A 17380-nucleotide genomic window follows, 5' to 3' on the forward strand; every position below is an offset into this window, starting at 1 on the left:
CTCAGACCGGTTCATGTACAGCCTTCAAGTCTTCTTTGGGTTCAAGGCCTTGAACGTTACATATGTAAGTATAAGTGGTTTTAGGAGACTTCGATCATCTACTTCCTTCTCAGTGCAGATGCTCTAGAGACGTAAATATTCCTGGTCGCTTGCTGGTCTGTAGTTTGACTCAGAGATAGCATTATCAATCTAAACTGAAAAAGAACATTTTGAAAGAAAATTGATGAAACCATCCGAAAGTTGTCTTAAGCAAAATGTTTCTTTCTCCACTGCTTGAGACTTTTTGTGATCAATCACCACGGACCACTGAGATTTTGGTGTAAGTAATCATTAAACATGGGTAGCTAATCCCTAAAAGGTGAAAAAACATTATCTTCATGTAGCCATTTCAGGCATTTTTAAAAAAAGAAATATAATTTTGTTTAATTTTCCACTTAAAAATGTACATTGCATGCGATACATCAGAAACTGGTTGTTAACAAAAAGGAAAACATTGAGGGAAAAAAAATAGGCCTACAGATTAGACCCACACCAGCAGTTTATAAAACAATGGTTTTGTTTTACTGAACTTTAAAGACACAAATTAAACTCATGTAATATGGCATACACAATGTCAGTTGTTAAATATCTATTGTCTTTGTAAGCGGAGACGCTTCTTCTTGCTTTATTGCATCTGCATTAGCCTTGAGAATTTGGGGGATGGGAATGGGTTTGGAGCAAAGAAAGGCATGCTGTTGGCTGTTTGCAGGTAAACCAATCTGAATACATTAATGATTATGGGGCTATCTCCTGTCCTTTCAAACTGTTATCTCCTGTCCTTTCAGAGTGGAGAGGCTGTGTAGGGAGGGGGGATGGGATAAAGTGTCTCACACTCACTGAGGGGGGAGGTCAGTTTGCCATGTTTTGTGGGGGAGGGGGCACAAACAGAGGGCCACTGGGCCCCTCTTTGGGTCTCCGTGGAATGTAATTGAAGCTCTGTCACTCAGGCACACATACAAACAGACCAAAAACACACACACGGCCAGGTTTTTGAGTTTAGATTTTATCATGTCATGAACCATTACCTTTACCATTACCAAACCATCTGCAATGACCTGAATTTAGCTATATGTTGGCCTAATCATGTTTTGTATCAATTTATTATGTATAATTGTATGAGTGACCATATTTATCCATATTTATAAGATGTGTAGCGCTCTAGTGAGTAATCTATGTTTTGCCAAAAATTGCAAAGTACTAGTTTGTTGTGTAAAATGGTGGCAAAACCTAAAATGTTGCGACAGTGGCAATGAACTTCATGCTTTCTCTGCAGCTATGTTTAATCAAACAAACTGTATGGATTTTTCTGTCCTGCATACACACCCTTACATTTTTATACCTCAAAGTGTTGATGCTGATTGCAAGAGAATTATGTTCAGACAGGAAAGAGCAAGTAAGGAGGTAATTGCTTTGATTTGAATACTGCCTCTTCTCTTCCTTACTCGCTTCAACCCCTTTTCTGCCACTCTCCCTCTGTCTTTGGCCCTCCCTCACCGGTAGTAAAAATTTAAAGCTAGTGTGCCTGAGAGATCACCATGGAGCTACTTTGCTCCATAATTCGTGGCCACTCAGGGGCTCTGATATCACTGACAGTGGACACAGAATCTGTGAATTAACAGGCTGCACATGATGGTATGTAGCCTGGCCGAGCCACGGAGGCCAAACATCAAGATTGCAAATTTATCTTCCCCAGTTTTATTAATTCCTGCTTGATACACGCAGCATTACATATCATCAGGGACCCTGTCAAGCTGCCTGAATATTTATACCGTAATTCAACCTCAAATAATATGTAGATTTTTTCCATATTTCAAATGCCCACTTGCTTTAAATCATGTTTTAAGATAACATAATAGTATTTTATTTAAGAAAAATACTTTTTAATTTTCATTTTGTGAAAAATACTCTATGTAATTATATTTATACTGAATAACATAATAATGTAATACTCTGTAGGCATGATAAATCATTTGCATAAAGCTGCTTTTCTGCCAGCCTATAAATACATTTTTAAATCTCTCCCCTAATAATATCACTGACTGCTGCTCATATCGCCTCTGGGTATTGGCGTACGTGTAGTTCTTTCGCAGAGCGTGTCACACTGATTGCCGCGGCTTGAGAAGGAAAGCGACTCCATTACCCAGAAGTCCTGTCGCTGGGCTACAAGCTGGCTCCCTCCGCTCTGGGAGTGTTTCGCATTTAAACAAACACGGTCCTGCCGAAGATGGCGGAGAGTTTGTAGAGGCGTAAAAGAAACTGGTCTACTCAATGAAAGCGTCGAAGCCGGTGAGTTTTCTGCTATTGGTGTGTAATTCGTTAAAACACAAGTTTTGAACTAATAGTCGTGTGTGTTTTGAAAGCGCAAATTTGTCACTGAGGCAGTGTGTGTGTGTGTGTGTGTGTGTGTGTTGCCCCGCTTCCGAGCAGGCTGTGGTTTTAAAGCTACCGTGATACAATGAACCACCTTACCACTGTCCATTTGTTATGGAATGTTTCTCATGATGTTTTTGGCTCCGAAAATACAAATACGCTCATATTTGACGTTAAGCCTGGCTTAATCGTGCGCCATTGGTGTCGGTTACGGTGTTTGTTGGGGTCTCTATTATCCGCTAGCTACAAAGTTTACGAGATACAGCCTCTCAGATTCGCTGGGGTGCAATAGCCTAGCTGTTCATACTCGACACTGCTTGTGAGTGAACTCGTTTGTGTTTCAAAACGTTCGTGTTAACTTTGCAGCACTACTAGACTGTGTTCATCGTCCGCAACGCCGCCGAATAGCTCTGATCATTGTATTTTCTTTAACCAGACAGATTCGGCTCGAATGAAGCTGCAGAAATAGTCTCAGTTTATGTTAGTTGCACCGCAGCAGTAGTTGTACTGGGTTACAAAATAAAAATAAAATCGCGTATTGCTCGTTTGTTACGGTTGTGTAGCCTCCACCATGAGTGTAAACACACTCAAACACGTTTATTGGACCCTATGTTTTGTTTGTAAAATAGTTGTCCTGCCTTTTTAATTTGCACCACAAAAAGCCACACAATCTAACAAATAACAACAAACTAATTCAGATATGTTGAATCACATGTCATTAGAGCAAGCAAAATTATGGCTTATATGTCTTGGTTGGTATTAAATGTATAATGTTAACAAACTTGTATTTAGCAGTACATCACTGTCCCCTACTGCCTACAGCTAAACTTGAACTGACTGGCTCAGCATGGCTGCTCTGGAGATTCTACAGCATCTGTTATTTATTTCCATGGCTGTAGTGAGATTACGTACTCGTGATTACAATGGTTGGTATAATGACCCATCACAGTATGATAAATGTTGTTTTTCACCGCTGATAAATCACATTTAGGTTGCATGTGTGTGTGAGAGAGACGGGCAGACTGGCAGAGGGAGATGGATGTGTTTCAGTGCAGGGGAGGATGAACACTCGCAGGGTTCAGGTAGAGTCCAGGTTTGCTTTGTGTGTGCTCGACAAGGTGTATGCTGCTGAGATCTCAGTTTCTTTTTTGAGGTGGCAAGAGGACATTTTTGGAGAGTGTGCTCATGTGTAGGCAGACAATGAGGGAACTTAGTCATTCCACTGAAACGGTTGAGGTCTAGGTGTGCTGTCGCTCTCTTTGCCTGAGGCCATCCCTGCCAATACTTGCAGGTATTTACAGCTCAGTGCTCATTTCCATGTGAGAGTTTCTGAAGTCATCCAGGTATTTTTTGTCATATACGGCTGCACACTTGGTCTAACTATTAGATTGTCACAGGATTTTTTCCTGCAAATACAATTATTGAGATTATATCTCAATAATGTGAGCATTTATATGGCGTGTAGCTGGAAATAGGCATGTGAGAATGGTGCTGCTGGCAGTCTTTAGCCGTCAGATGAGCTAACTTGTCTTTATTTTGAGTCTGATGGAATGCCATTACTCAAGCCCACGTATGTGGTATTTTTGTAAGTGGTAGAATGACCACTGTGGGAACCTGTCCAATGAGCTGCTTCTGCTCATATTCTTGGCAAATGGAGCCCCCTGTCCCCCATTCTCTGTCCCTTTATCTACCACTTTCTTTCTCCCTCACACAGGGTGTCAGGCTGCGTTAACAATGAATCAATCTTTGGGGGGATTCTTTGACTGCAGATGGGGTGAAGAAGTGACTGGGATGCATGCTTTCGCTCTTTGTCTGCCGGCCCCTGTGCTCTCAATAATTCATTAACTTATCACTTTTTCTCATGGGACTGGGAGAAGTCTCTCTGCGCTGGCAGATTCTGTGGTTACATCACATCGCCTGATTGATAATCGAATGGGCTTACATTTAGTGCTGTTGCTAAGATTTAGTTAATACTCACAGAAGTTACTTTTTATCTTTTATATTTTTGCATCCTGTCAACAAAACCATAGAAATATAAATATTTTGACTCGATAAACTCATAAATCTGAATTGGGAAAAAAAAAAATAGAATTGGTTGGCTGTCTAGCCATTTGTATTTATCTAATGACATCTGTGGCTAGTGATGGCTCAGACAAGAATTTATAACCATTTCATGACACAAGCTCCCTTTTTATTGGGTAAATATTTCTGCTGCTGACTTTTAAATCCTGGCTGGTGTCAGAGAAAGGGCGAAAAATAAATGCAGAGCTTTTCACTGTTTTGTTTTCTTGATATCCGTCTCTTATCTGTCTTTGTCGAGCTGCATTTTTGCATCCCTGACATCTGAATGGGTGGCATTCTTTTGGCGTTTAGTCAGCCTGTGTGCCTACAGAGAGTCAGAGATACTAAGTTTCGTTTCAAATAACTGCCAATTGGTCATGTGGTATGTGTTCAATTTAAGATTAATAGCAGCGTGGGTGAGCAGTGTCTCAGTGAGCACTCTTGATGACAAACGGAGCTGAAAGGAAAGCCTGATTGTTTCCCCTAATTGAAATATGATTTCACGGTCCTAGTACCTTTTTGTTAAGCAGCAGTACAGGTAGTGTAGTCAAGGAAAACCCCAGAGTTATGGCCTCTGGCTTATACATTTTAAATAGCACTTGTAATTCAGGGAAAGAGTCTTTACTTATTTTCCAGCATTTGCTCTTTTCTTTAATGTTCACATGATTTACCTTGGCCTATTTCCATGTATTCAACAGTTGGATTCTCTGAATCATTGCTTTTTACCATGAAGACTTGATCCTGACTTGTCATTGGAGGCTGTTTTTACAACCAAGCTTTAAAAACACAAAAGTTTCCTGCGGTCAGCTCAAGCCCTGTAAAACATCCTGTTTAGTCCCCACATCTCAAGGTCACTCAAGCAGTGACAGTGGTCCGCATTTGTGTTTGCTTAAGTGCTCATACTACACACTGGTGTGCTAGTACTCAACAGGTAGGTTGGCTTTTTCTACCTACCTCTGTGGAGCTAAATATAGAAAACTCTGCTCAACAAGACAGTCGTGTTTCCTCTGCTAAAATATTTACAGCTACTTCGCCCAAACAAGTGAGAGTGAGACTACGGGAGCTGCTGAAACCGGATTTTTATTCACTATTCAGAGGAAGCCAGACAGCTGAGTCCCAAGTCAAGCGGTGCAGTTTGCACTCTGACTCTATTTGAAGTCACATCTCATTCATCCCCTTGGTCCCCTCTTCCTCAACTCTGAGGTAATACCCAAGTGTTAGGCTAGCTGCGCCATATGTGAGCCATGCACACTTCTACAAGCCAAACGGGCAGCCTGAAGCAATCATTGCACCCAATTCCAGTTTATAACCAGCAAGGATTTGGAACAGTTCACTCTCTGTAGTCCTCGTTGATTGGACGAAGGAAAGAGTTTATTAGGGAAGGGGGTGCCAAGAGCTTTGTCCCCCTCCCCTCCTTGCCCTTCCTCTTTAACTTCAACTCCCCCTTTAACTTTCGCTCCCCCAGCTGAAGAATGCTCGTAAAATGGGTTCACCTGAACAAGCCAGTGGGAGGGTAGCTCCCCAGTCTAGTTTTGTTACCATTGTAAAATGTTAGCAAGACCTTGTTTGTGTTTTGTTTAGGGCCCCCTTTTATAAAAAAAAAAAAAAAATGCTTTGGGGGAGAGACAGCAAGGGTGAAAAAAAGTTTGGTTTGTGAGATAACTGCTACCAGATGCTGTCTCTGTCTGTTATTCAGCGTAGGGGAGAAGGAGAGAGAGACTGTTGAAGAAGGGACGAGAAAAGACACAGTGTCATATCTGGATGACATTCTCATCTTCTTCATGGACACTCCATCTTCTCCAATTCTCTGATTTTCTTGTCCCATGTGTACTCTGCCTACTTCAGATACACAAGAATTTTAAAAAAGCTTTGTTTGCACAGGCGAAATAGTAATTTTGCAACCAAAACAACAAGGATATTTCTCTTCTTTTGCCCTCAACACTGCATTGCCTGTAATTCAACAGTGTCAAATGGTTGGGTGCATTTATTTCCTTTGTTTACATTTTGTTACTCTTTCTCCTGGTACACTCCTGAGATGAAACGGTTTAATGTTAGACCCATGTGGCAGTGGGGTGGGGTTCCCTGGTCTCACTGGATTGAGAGGCAGCTGTGGCAGGCATGGTGCTGTAGTAGAAGTTGTAAGAGGATATGTGCTTGCATGTAACCACACAAGCCAGGGGTATAAGGGCACTGAGTCACTCCTATTTTATAGTTCACCTGCAATTAAAAAGGCCCCTTTAATTAAAGTTGCAATAAGTGAGCAGACATTTGCTCACAGCACTGTGCTAGACAGCAGTTTGAGTTTCCACAAGTTTGATTTCTACTTTATTGCATGCTCGAGTTCAAAGAAAAGTCATGTTGTGAATGACAGACTTCCACGCCATCGTTAAAGGCTCCAGACTTACTACAGCATGTCAACACTGGCAAAGCATGTGTCAGATAATTTATTATTATCCCTTTTTTCAACAACACTCTTTTCTTAATTGGGCTGATATTTTTTCCCTCTATTCTCAGTGAAGTGGAAAATGTGCTTTTCACCATTACTGCTCTTCAGTATGTTGGGTGATGTCACCCTGTGTATGTGGCGTGTCGTTAAGGCAACACTCTAATCAAAAGGTTGCCGCTCTGGAGCTTACCGTTGTCCTCAGAATAGCCAAGCCAACACTTGCCTCCTGAAAATGCCACATCACATCAGGCTTGCACCAATGCACTATTTTAGATAGAAAACAACACTCACTAAAGTTGGCCACTCAATCCAGTATTAAATTTGGAAATTGCTCGACATTTGGCTGGTGGACACCATATTTCCATTCAGCGCTTTGTCGTGCTCATCTATTTACTATTAGCATAGTTGAACAAGTGATTCTTTAGGACTGCGATATGACTAAAATAGGTCAAGTCAAGATCCCTTTTTAATTAGCACCAACCTAATAGTCTTTACTACCCTGTTCCTCGTGGCCAACATTCAGCATTATTTAGAGCAATTCATGAGTTTGGTTTTAAGTAGAGATGGCAGACTTTTGTCAGTTGTTTGGGCCAAAAAAAAAGTCAGTGGGGCAGATCACAATAAGTGTGTATTGGCCCAGTGTAGATGAAGTCAACCCACATGGTTTGGTAAGCGTCAGTAAATTTCCTTCGACAGAGCAAAACATTGCAATAACAAGACAGTCACTGCGGGATACAAGGCTTACTCTTCAGTAGTTTTTAAAAATGAAAAGCAGATTCCATACCCATTCTTCAGGAGGCCTAAAATGTGTACAGCAGTTGACTTTTATGTTTTGCTGTTTTCTTAGTTAAAAAAATGGTGTCAGTGCCAATCCGAATCTTCATATGAGTTGAGCAGCACATCCTGCTTTATCATTTGCGTCACATGTTAGCAGCAGGATATTTCTTTTATTGCTTCCATGCAAATTTCTCACTAAAGCCAGTGCACGATCACACAGTAACAATTATATCATCATGGTGGATCTCCACTCATGCGCTTCAGGTCATGTTGCTCTACAGTTCACTTTGATTGGACCATTTAAAAAAATGTCACCTTTCAGGATTTGTGTTGTGACATCCTGTAACATACAGGATATTGCATTGGACTGTGTCGGAAATTGGTTGGACTGTGGACTAGAGGCCAAGAGAAACTGGATTTTTCAGGGATACAAATTATTACATTATTCATTATACTTTTAGCTTGACAGTTTTAAAGCGTTTGAATAAATCAAATTTGATCTCACTTTCAGCAGTATTCGGGTCTGCAAGAACATTGAACCTGAACTTTTGTCTTTCTTTCTTTCATCTTCAGGGTAAAAACTACGAACGTGTGTGTGTGTGTGTGTGTGTGTGTGTGTGTGTGTGTGTGTGTGTGTGTGTGTGTGTGTGTGTGTGTGTGTGTGTGTGTGTGTGTGTGTGTGTGTGTGTGTGTGTGTGTGTTGCCTTGTCCTATGTCTGCTCAGTTACCATGTGAGGGACTTGATTATCAGTGCAGACTTAATCACTCAGCAGATGGGAACAGAGTGCAGTGTCATCAAGACAAAAACAAACCCACAGTTGGATTATGGCTCGGCGTGTGCATGCGTGTGTGTACATGTGCCCGGTCAGATCGAGCACCTCTGATTTGATTTCTAAAGATATTCCTGTGTGTTATGATACAAGCACAGCAGAGCATCCCCTTTCTTTTCTGCCCCCAGTTTGCTCTCTCTGTATGACTTTCAACACTTGGTCCTTGTGACCCCTGTATCCCGCCTGTCCTCATAAGTCATTTAAACACACTTTTAATAGTGTCAACCTGGAACTGAGCGGCATGTGGTGGGCAGAGTGTTTGGTAGGCTCCGTAAAGCAATGAAGGAACATAAAGAAAGTTAACCAAAGAGTATTGTAGTAGACCCTATAAATTGCACACGAGTAAGGTTTATGTCAGGTTTTTAATAATTCATAAATCTACAAGTTTTATTGCACTGGGCTTGAAAAGTTAAAAAATTACAATTGTCTTGCATGTGACAGAAGGTAATATTATCCTTTGTTCTCTGATTTTTAGGTAAATTCTGCCATATTGTTTTGTTTGTTTGGTTGTTTGCCATTCATCACCCAGGATATAAGCAGGTACTTATAGTGGAACTGCAACTATTAATCAATAAATCGATTTGCCAATCAAAGAAAACTAATAACCAACTATTTTCATAATCGCTTTTAAACATTTACTAAGCTTCTAAAGTGTCAGGATTTGCTGCTTATCTTTGTCAATATGACAGTAAATAAAAAAGTCTTTGGGTTTTGGACAGTTGATTGGACAAAAAAAGCAATTTGAAGATGTCACTTTAAGGGCAGGGAAATTGTAATGAGCATTTTCCCTTTTTTTTTTTTTCTTGTTTTTTTACATTATTCAAACCAAAAGATTCATAATCAAAATAATCAGCAGATTGATTGATAATGACAATAATCAATAGTTTGCAGACCGAACTAAAAGTTTTCTAATAAAGTGTGGCTACGAGAATTAAAAACCACAGCTCTTCTCCTGCTCTCCGTTTCCCCTCGTACCTCATTTCTGGAATCTTTTTCACCTATGCTCTGTCAACACATGAAACTGGCCAGTTGAAAGAAAGGAAAAGGAGTAGTAAGGGGAAAAATGAGAGATGGGAGGGGGTGCAGTTGTGAAACTGGCGTCAGACCATCTTTTGAGTGGAATTCTTTGCAGGGGTCAGAGTTCAGGCGCGGCAGTATGGCTCTGTGATTGGCTGAGGAAAGGTGAAATGAAAACCACAGTAAACTTTTGACCCCGGCGCAGGAGCTCTGCAGGAACGCCCAGCCCCAGCTCTGGCGTGGTGGAACAGAGCCCGCTCTCTTCCTGTGTTTACTCCACCAATCCAACAGGGACGGTGGGGAGAGGAGGGGGGGAGGGAGCACATAGAGGGAGGAGAGAAAGACACAAGAGTGGGAGGGAGGGAGAAAGGAAGGGAAGAGGGAAAATCGTCAGAGCTGTGCTGCGGTCTGAAAATGAATATCTGTTTTTTTACTGAGTGGCACAGTTGAAACGTGTACACAAACACTGCTGCTGAAAAGCAAAGATACAACCAAGGCAGTTTTTATGTCAACATGGGGTCATTTCAAATATTGCCAAAAGTTAATACAATGGTTGACATATCTGCACACTAAATTATCTGAGGTTACATGATTTCTCCTGGTTGCATCTGCATTAGTGGCTAGTAGGGATGTGTGTGTTATCAGACAGGGCAGCATGGCAGCTGATCAGGCCCTGGTGCTCTGGCCCTCCAGATAAAAGGCTGTTTAGCCATTGATTAATGAACTAATTTCCATAATATTAGCCTTCTGTGATCGCAGCCGCCCACATTTTCTTTGGTTGTTGTAGTCTCCTCTGGACGACATTGTGTCCTCGCTCTTAACACATCGCCATAAACACCAACATGACAAGCTTATAGAAAATAAAGAGGTGGACAGAGACGCAGCGGTGCTCTGCCATGTGTTAGCTGGTTGAATCTGTGCCCGTGTGTGTCCTTTCCTGTTCCTTTCTGTTCTTTGTCTCTATTAATGATGGATAGTTGTAGGAGATGCTTGTGTGACACACACACACAAACACACACACCGTGGAATCTGCCATCTCTTTGTTTCCACCTTCATTTATTTTCTCTGGTTTTTCTACACGTTGCAGTTTGTGTGAGAAGTATAGGGAGATGCGCACACACACACACACAGTCTGTGTGAACTGTGTTGTGTTTGCTGGGCGCGGGTGGGGGATGTTTTCTCTAGGAGAAAAGCGATCTTATGAAGGCAGTTTCTCTCTGCTTTGAACTACCTTCTCTCCCTCACCAGATTCATCTATGGGCATCATGTACAGTTGGAGGAAAAGCTAACAGGAAAAATAGCAGTTGGGTTTTTATACTTATGTAGTTTTCTGTGCGCCCCTTTTTATGGGAAAATGTATAATATAAATAGCGTCAACAGATCTTGTTTTGCAGTCAGTGTAAATGATTTGCAGATGGGGTAAGCAGTTTTTAATTATTTTGATATATCACCCCATAAACATTTTTGCTTAATGTCTGACATAGATAATTAGATTTGGAAACTGTTTGAATGTATAGAACATAGCTTACTCATAATACATTTTTATTTTGTGTATATATATTGACATGTGTGTGTTTGGCCAATCAAATTGAATCTTAGTTGGGTCTTTTACAGACTGGGGTTTCTTACTGATGCTTTTCTTAAATGGTTTACAAACTGTGTTTCTGTCTGCCTCCTCCACCTCCTTGTCATCTTCTCTCACATTTGCGTCACCACCAGGGTTTTGAAAGGTGTGCTTTATTCCAAGGTGAAGTGCTCCTTGTGTGACTTTAATATTAACTCTAAATCAGTGACGCTTGCCGAGGCTTTACATTTGAAAAACTTAACTATTTGAATGAAATTTGTAAAAGCAGACATCTAAAGAATTTGTGTTTTATTTTTGGCTGTTTATTCACAACTCAGACATGGTTTTGAACGGACCTTAACATTGAAAATGATCCAGAAGAATAAAGAGACAGAAACGTCTCAGCCAGACACAGACAAACGAAGGGACATAGCCTGTGTTTTCAGTCTGGTTTTTAAGCCTTGCTGGAATTTCACAGCTCAACCTAAATGGAGACTTTCTCTGAACAATTTACAGCTTCCCTTTTTCAAAATCCACACTTGTGCACACATGCCTGACATATGTCCTCTTCATCCTCATCCCCAAATCTCATTGTGTGGCAGCACTCGCCATGACGCTATTAAACCGTCTGGCACCAGTGTAGTCCCACTACCCAATGTTTCATTAAAATCATGTGTGATGCTGCCAGGAAAACAGCTAAAAAGCAATATTCATCAACAACATGGTTGCATTCGAGACTATGAAAAATGTTTGTTTCTGAAAGTTATCTTCCCTGAGAATTGAGGGGGAATCCCCACAATGTCACGATGGAAGACAGCTGCTAAAGTAAGTGAAATTTGGTGCTAAATTATATAAAGCAAAAGCAGTGATGTTGTGAATGGTTCCTTTGTTTTTATGCCATCAAGTAACGGTACAAAATTATTGGGACCAGTGTGGAGGGCACGGATCATTTTTTAAGTTAACTTTTGATCAGATTTCATCATCTGTTGATCAACCACGCAGCACTAATTAAATATCATAAGATCCGAAAGTATAAAATTATTGTACAGTTCTTTTGGTCATATATATATATATATATATATCTATCACATATCTCACTATTACTCACTGAAGTCAAGACGTAAGGACGATATGCTAAACCCCATCCCAGGAAATTGATTGTCAAATCATAGCTTTTCATGCCTTTTTAAAAACAAACACAAATGCGAAGGTGCAAGGAACATATTTGACCGTGTTCGTTTGCTGTCAGTGTTGGCATTCAAGACTTACTGTCTGATTATTTGATTTGTCACTCCATCCGTGTTCATTCCCCTTTCTTTGTCATGGCCTTTAGAAATAGTTTGTGAAAGCTTGCTAGTCACATTGCTAACTAGGGATGCACGATAGATTCCTGAAAATTTGTTATTGGCCTGTAATTAAATTGTAGCTGATACATAGAGCAGATAATATTAAGCAAAATAGCTTTCATTGGCTTAACAAGTGCTACATATTTTGATACAGTAGGTGGCCATATGCAGCCTTTTAAAGTTGTTTTGCAATCCTCCAATAAACAGAATAAACTGCTGCACATGGGTAGAGCCACACATTGTAGACACATTAGCCAATCCTATTTATTTGCTCACTACATCTTCAATGTTTCTTACCCTCCGTGTGGATAAACTATTGGTTATAAACTTTTCCAAAAAAAATGTAAAAATATGAAGTTATTGGTTATCTTATCGGCACCTGCCACCAGAAACGGGTAATTATTGGGTATCGTTTGGCTGAAAAAAATCCATGTCGCACATCCCGAGTGCTAACCAACAAAAGCCAAACAGGATCCTTATATTGCAGCATTTTAGAGCTGAAACGATTACTTGAGTAACTCGAATAATGTGATTACAAAAATGGTTGAAGCAAAATGGCTGCCTCGAGGCCTCATTTAATTCCTATCAACCGCGTTATGTGGCCTTCTTAGCTCAGGGATAATTTTTCCACATGGACTGTTATTGCGGACACACATCACTACATTTTTTAAATGAGTTGGCGCGATTTGGAACGTCAACAATGTTTCGACATCTTAACCTGAAAGCATCCAGTTAACACCAGCCTACCAAGCGTCGCCGACACAAGGTAACGTAAACATTGATGTTAGCTAATTTAACGTAGCCTACCAACGCTAGTTAGAGCGTATGGTATTTGTAGAGGCTGTAGCCTTATGTAGGTATGACTAGATGTCACGTTAAGATGTGGGTGCTAGTTCATGTTGAACTGCAAGAGAGTAATGGCCTACACCAAATAATTCCTTTCCACACACACACACCCACACACACGCACACACACCATGTCTCTCTCACTTTCCCTCACGCAAGCATCCACACACCCTTACTTCTGCTGTTAGGAATAGTTGGTATAAATACCTGTATGTTTCTTCAGGAATAAAAGCCAATTGCTTGGTCTATTTAACAGGCCTGTCATTTTCGTTATGCGTTATTTGGTATTGTTGTTTAATAGTGCAAACTTGTTTTTTAATAGATTACTCGATTAATCGACGGGATAATCAGTAGAATACTCGATGCTAAAAATATTCGATAGCTGCAGCCCTACAGCATTTCCCCTTACATTTTACGCAGTACGCCACAGACTCATGAAAAGGTTGTGTTTTACTTGGATTTATGTGGTTTCACCAAATTGCACAATTAGTTGCACAGGATTCATTCAGTTGAGCATCATTAATGCGTTTTATCAGCTGCTCCTTTTTAAGTACTCATGAAAAGTATTTTACTTCTCCTACAAAATTGCACCAAGTGGATATAAAGGCAGCCTATCCTGTAGTGTGGATGGAGTATGGAGAGCTGAGCTGTAGCTGACATTACAACAGTCTGTTAAGCATGTGGGGTCCACGTCTCCAAATGGTTTTACTTTGTGCCTTGCACATGCAGGTTTAAATCCAGTATTATGTGTCCATTTAGCATGGTTCCTATCTTATCTTGTTTTTTTCACTGTTTTTTTCACTGTTTTTTTTTTAAACTATTATTATATTTTATTCATGACTGAAGTTCAAAGGAGTCCAGTTTGAAAGTCTGAAGGATAAACATTTGGATTCAGAAAACTATGGCTTCAGAATTTCCCAGGATTTCCTCTTGAATAAAGACATTGAGGCTGGGGTTGATGTGAGCGCCAGTTGCACTTAACTTAAAGTATATAGCTGGTTGTATGCTCAGCAGGAGGTGGAGAAGTTCTTAGAAGAAAAACAGGAAGCCACTCTGTCCTTTTGTTTCCTATTTGCTCTTGATGTCCCAAACTTAAGTAGACACCTTTTGTTGCTTTATTACCTTGTGTGTGTGTGTGTGTGTGTGTGTGTGTGTGTGTGTGTGTGTGTGTGTGTGTGTGTGTGTGTGTGTGTGTGTGTGTGTGTGTGTGTGTGTGTGTGTGTGTGTGTGTGTCTGTGTGTGTATGTGTATGTCTGTGTGTAGTCAAGTAATGATGCTAAATGCTTCTGGTAGCTGGTGTCTGCCTTGATTTTGAAAAGAAAGGGTTGCGGTATGTTTTTAGCCATACAGTGTTTTTTCCGCAACCTCCGACCCTGAGCAGTTTTCCCACTCTTACACACTTGCATATAAGACAGTTTGAGCACATGGTTTTTGGGTGTGTTTCTGGGGGTCTATAATTGTGTGTATGTGTGCCCCACTTTGTCTGATCTTTGTTTTGGGTAGGCCAGTGTTTATTGTTGGGGTTGCCACTCATTGTCTCAGGGAGCTCAGATTGCAGTCCTTATTTCAGGCGGAGAAGGAATGTCCTCCTCACTATTCTGGTCCTGGCTGACTGACTGACACTGCTGCCATTTTGGCTTTTTGCCAAATGCCTGTATATTAAAATAATGTATTTCATGTATTTTGTCTTATTTTATAGTACTAACTGAAATGCTTTGATTCTAAAGAATGAATAAGAATCAATGTCATTCAGCAGTATAAAGCAAAAAGGCATTTTTAGCTTAGGTACCATAAGAGTGATTAGGCTCTTTCATACAGAGAAGCCGCATTATCGCCGCTGTGTAATTCACACAGAAAACCGGCGCTACAGCTCCTAAAGAGGCGTGACGTTATACATGATGATGATGATGATGTTGTGTGTGTGTGTGTGTGTGTTTTCAAGGTGTTTCCCCAGTGTCCTTTCAAACTAAACCCGTGGACAGTTTATAATCATATGGATGCTGTTAAAATGTGTAGTGATTCAGATCCTGACCCACCAAGCATCCTGGAATGTGTCAAAGTTAAGTTTTTCCCTCTAATTTATATAATTACATAATGGCCATCAGTAAACTGGACGCTGTCTGACTCTCACTCACAGGGAGGGATGCTGTTTTCTGGGGGAAAGTTCACTGAAGTCTCGCAGTGTTTTTTTTTTTCAACACACATTTGGTGGGTAAAAGTTTTTTGCCAGTGACAGACGCTGTTTTTTGAGCAGAAATGGGACAAAGAGCATGTAGGACAGGCGGGAGGACAGGCGCCTCTGATACTACCTTCAGAGGCGTATCAGTGCCGGAGCAAAATTTCACCCCTCACTGCCTCCCAGACATTCACACAGAGGCGAAGAATTGCCGCACGATCCCCGCATCAAATGGCAGTGTGAATGGGGCTAATGCCAAATGACTTAAGCCACTGGCTTGTTATCCTTCCACCATTTGGTGTGATACCAGATTGCAGTCATTATAGCCGTTAACTAAGCATGACTGTACTCAAAATCTCCTGCATGGGCAGCAAATCAACTAATTGAGCTAGCTAACATTAGCTGCCTTCCATGTTTGTATCTCTCCAACCCCTAAAGGACAGCTTGTCACTCAGATTTGAAATGAGAATAGCTGGTCCAACTTAAAATTAAGTCCACCTTAAGTGACCCTGGGTCCAAGTTCTTACTCCCACCTTCACTTTAATCAGCAGGTGGCAAGCAAGACTCAGGAACATGGCTTGGATCCTGAGGAGTTTTAGCATCACTTCACCAGCAAACAGCCTAAACTGTTCACACTGCTGCATTCACAGCTGTACTGCACACCTCATACTCATACTCACACTCACACACACGCAACACCGTCTTTCGGTTTCTCTCAACCCCTTACTTGCTGAAATAACTCACCCAACCAACGCACTGATTAATTTCTTAAAAGGTGTGTGCTACTTCTATAACACATTTTAACATCAACAAACCCTGCTCATTGAGGCTATAGAAGAGACCTGTGTGTAAGATTACCCTGTGAAAGAAACAAGAATCAAGGGACAGATTCTCTCCCTTCATTGACTCAGTGAAGTCATACTTGATACTAGAACTTCAGGCATGCAATGCTTTGTTAGATGATTATATCTCCAGTGACTTTTAAATACTTGTTCTGTAAAACATGATTGGTACTGGAGTAGTTGCGATGTTGCCTGGGCCAACCACGATTCCAAAAATGTGGGTCAACAAATGAAGAGGGAAAGGGGCAACAGCGGCCTGGGAAAGCTGTGGAATACTCCAAAAACAACTGTTTGGAACATTCCACAGGTAAACAGGTTTATTGGTAACGGGTGATAATATCATGATTTGGTATGAAAGGGGCATCTTCGAAAGGCTCAGATACTCACAAGCACGGATGGGGCAAGCTTCTCCACTCGTGAAACACATGATTGTATGAATGTTAATCTACATGGACTCAGGAACACTTTGTAAAACTGTTCGTTGTTGTTTTTGCACAGCTGCTGGATAATTATAGTAATTAATATGATTATTAACTTCATAATTTTGGGTTTTGAGATCACACTGCCAACGAGTCTATGTCCGTTACACATGAGATATGAAGTCTGTTTTTATTTATACTAACTGGTGTAGAGCTGCATGACTAATTTTTACAATCTCTGAATGTATACACTCAAACCTATTGGCAGACAGTAAATATAGTGTAGTTGTAGTATATAGAAAACATGGTGTGAACACAGCCTAGAAGATGCCTGTGATCTTTGCAGGTCTTACTCTGAGTGATCCCTCAAAACAGACCCGTTGGCAACAAAAGCCATAACTTCAGTTACTCTACTCAACAGCAGACAGCATAAGACACACATAACTTTCTGTTTCACTCCCTGTTTCACTGTAGCTTCAATTTTTTGTTGCTTTGTAGTCAGGTTGTGGAAGGCATTCATACGTCGACACTTTTTCAATCTGCAGAAAACTTTTTCAATCTGTGCAGAAAAGAAAAGATGTATTGAGTATCCTTTTTTCAAACTAGTATATTATCAAAGTTTAAATTTCCGGTTTAGTGTCAACCTT

At 40.7% G+C, this 17380-nt stretch overlaps 1 protein-coding gene across 5 annotated transcripts in view; it reads left to right on the forward strand.

The window, feature by feature from the left end:
- Nucleotides 1-2198: 2198 nt before the first annotated feature.
- LOC115583329 (nuclear receptor coactivator 3-like) overlaps nucleotides 2199-17380 on the forward strand; it is a 32656-nt gene continuing 17474 nt past the window's right edge. For all 5 annotated transcript variants that reach the window (XM_030420010.1, XM_030420011.1, XM_030420012.1 and 2 more), the window contains exon 1: nucleotides 2199-2325. The gene's annotated coding sequence lies outside the window, so the exon portion shown is untranslated. The remainder of the gene's footprint in view (nucleotides 2326-17380) is intronic.

This window comes from Sparus aurata, chromosome 6 (genome assembly GCF_900880675.1).
Source record: "Sparus aurata chromosome 6, fSpaAur1.1, whole genome shotgun sequence".
Lineage (NCBI taxonomy): Eukaryota > Metazoa > Chordata > Actinopteri > Spariformes > Sparidae > Sparus > Sparus aurata.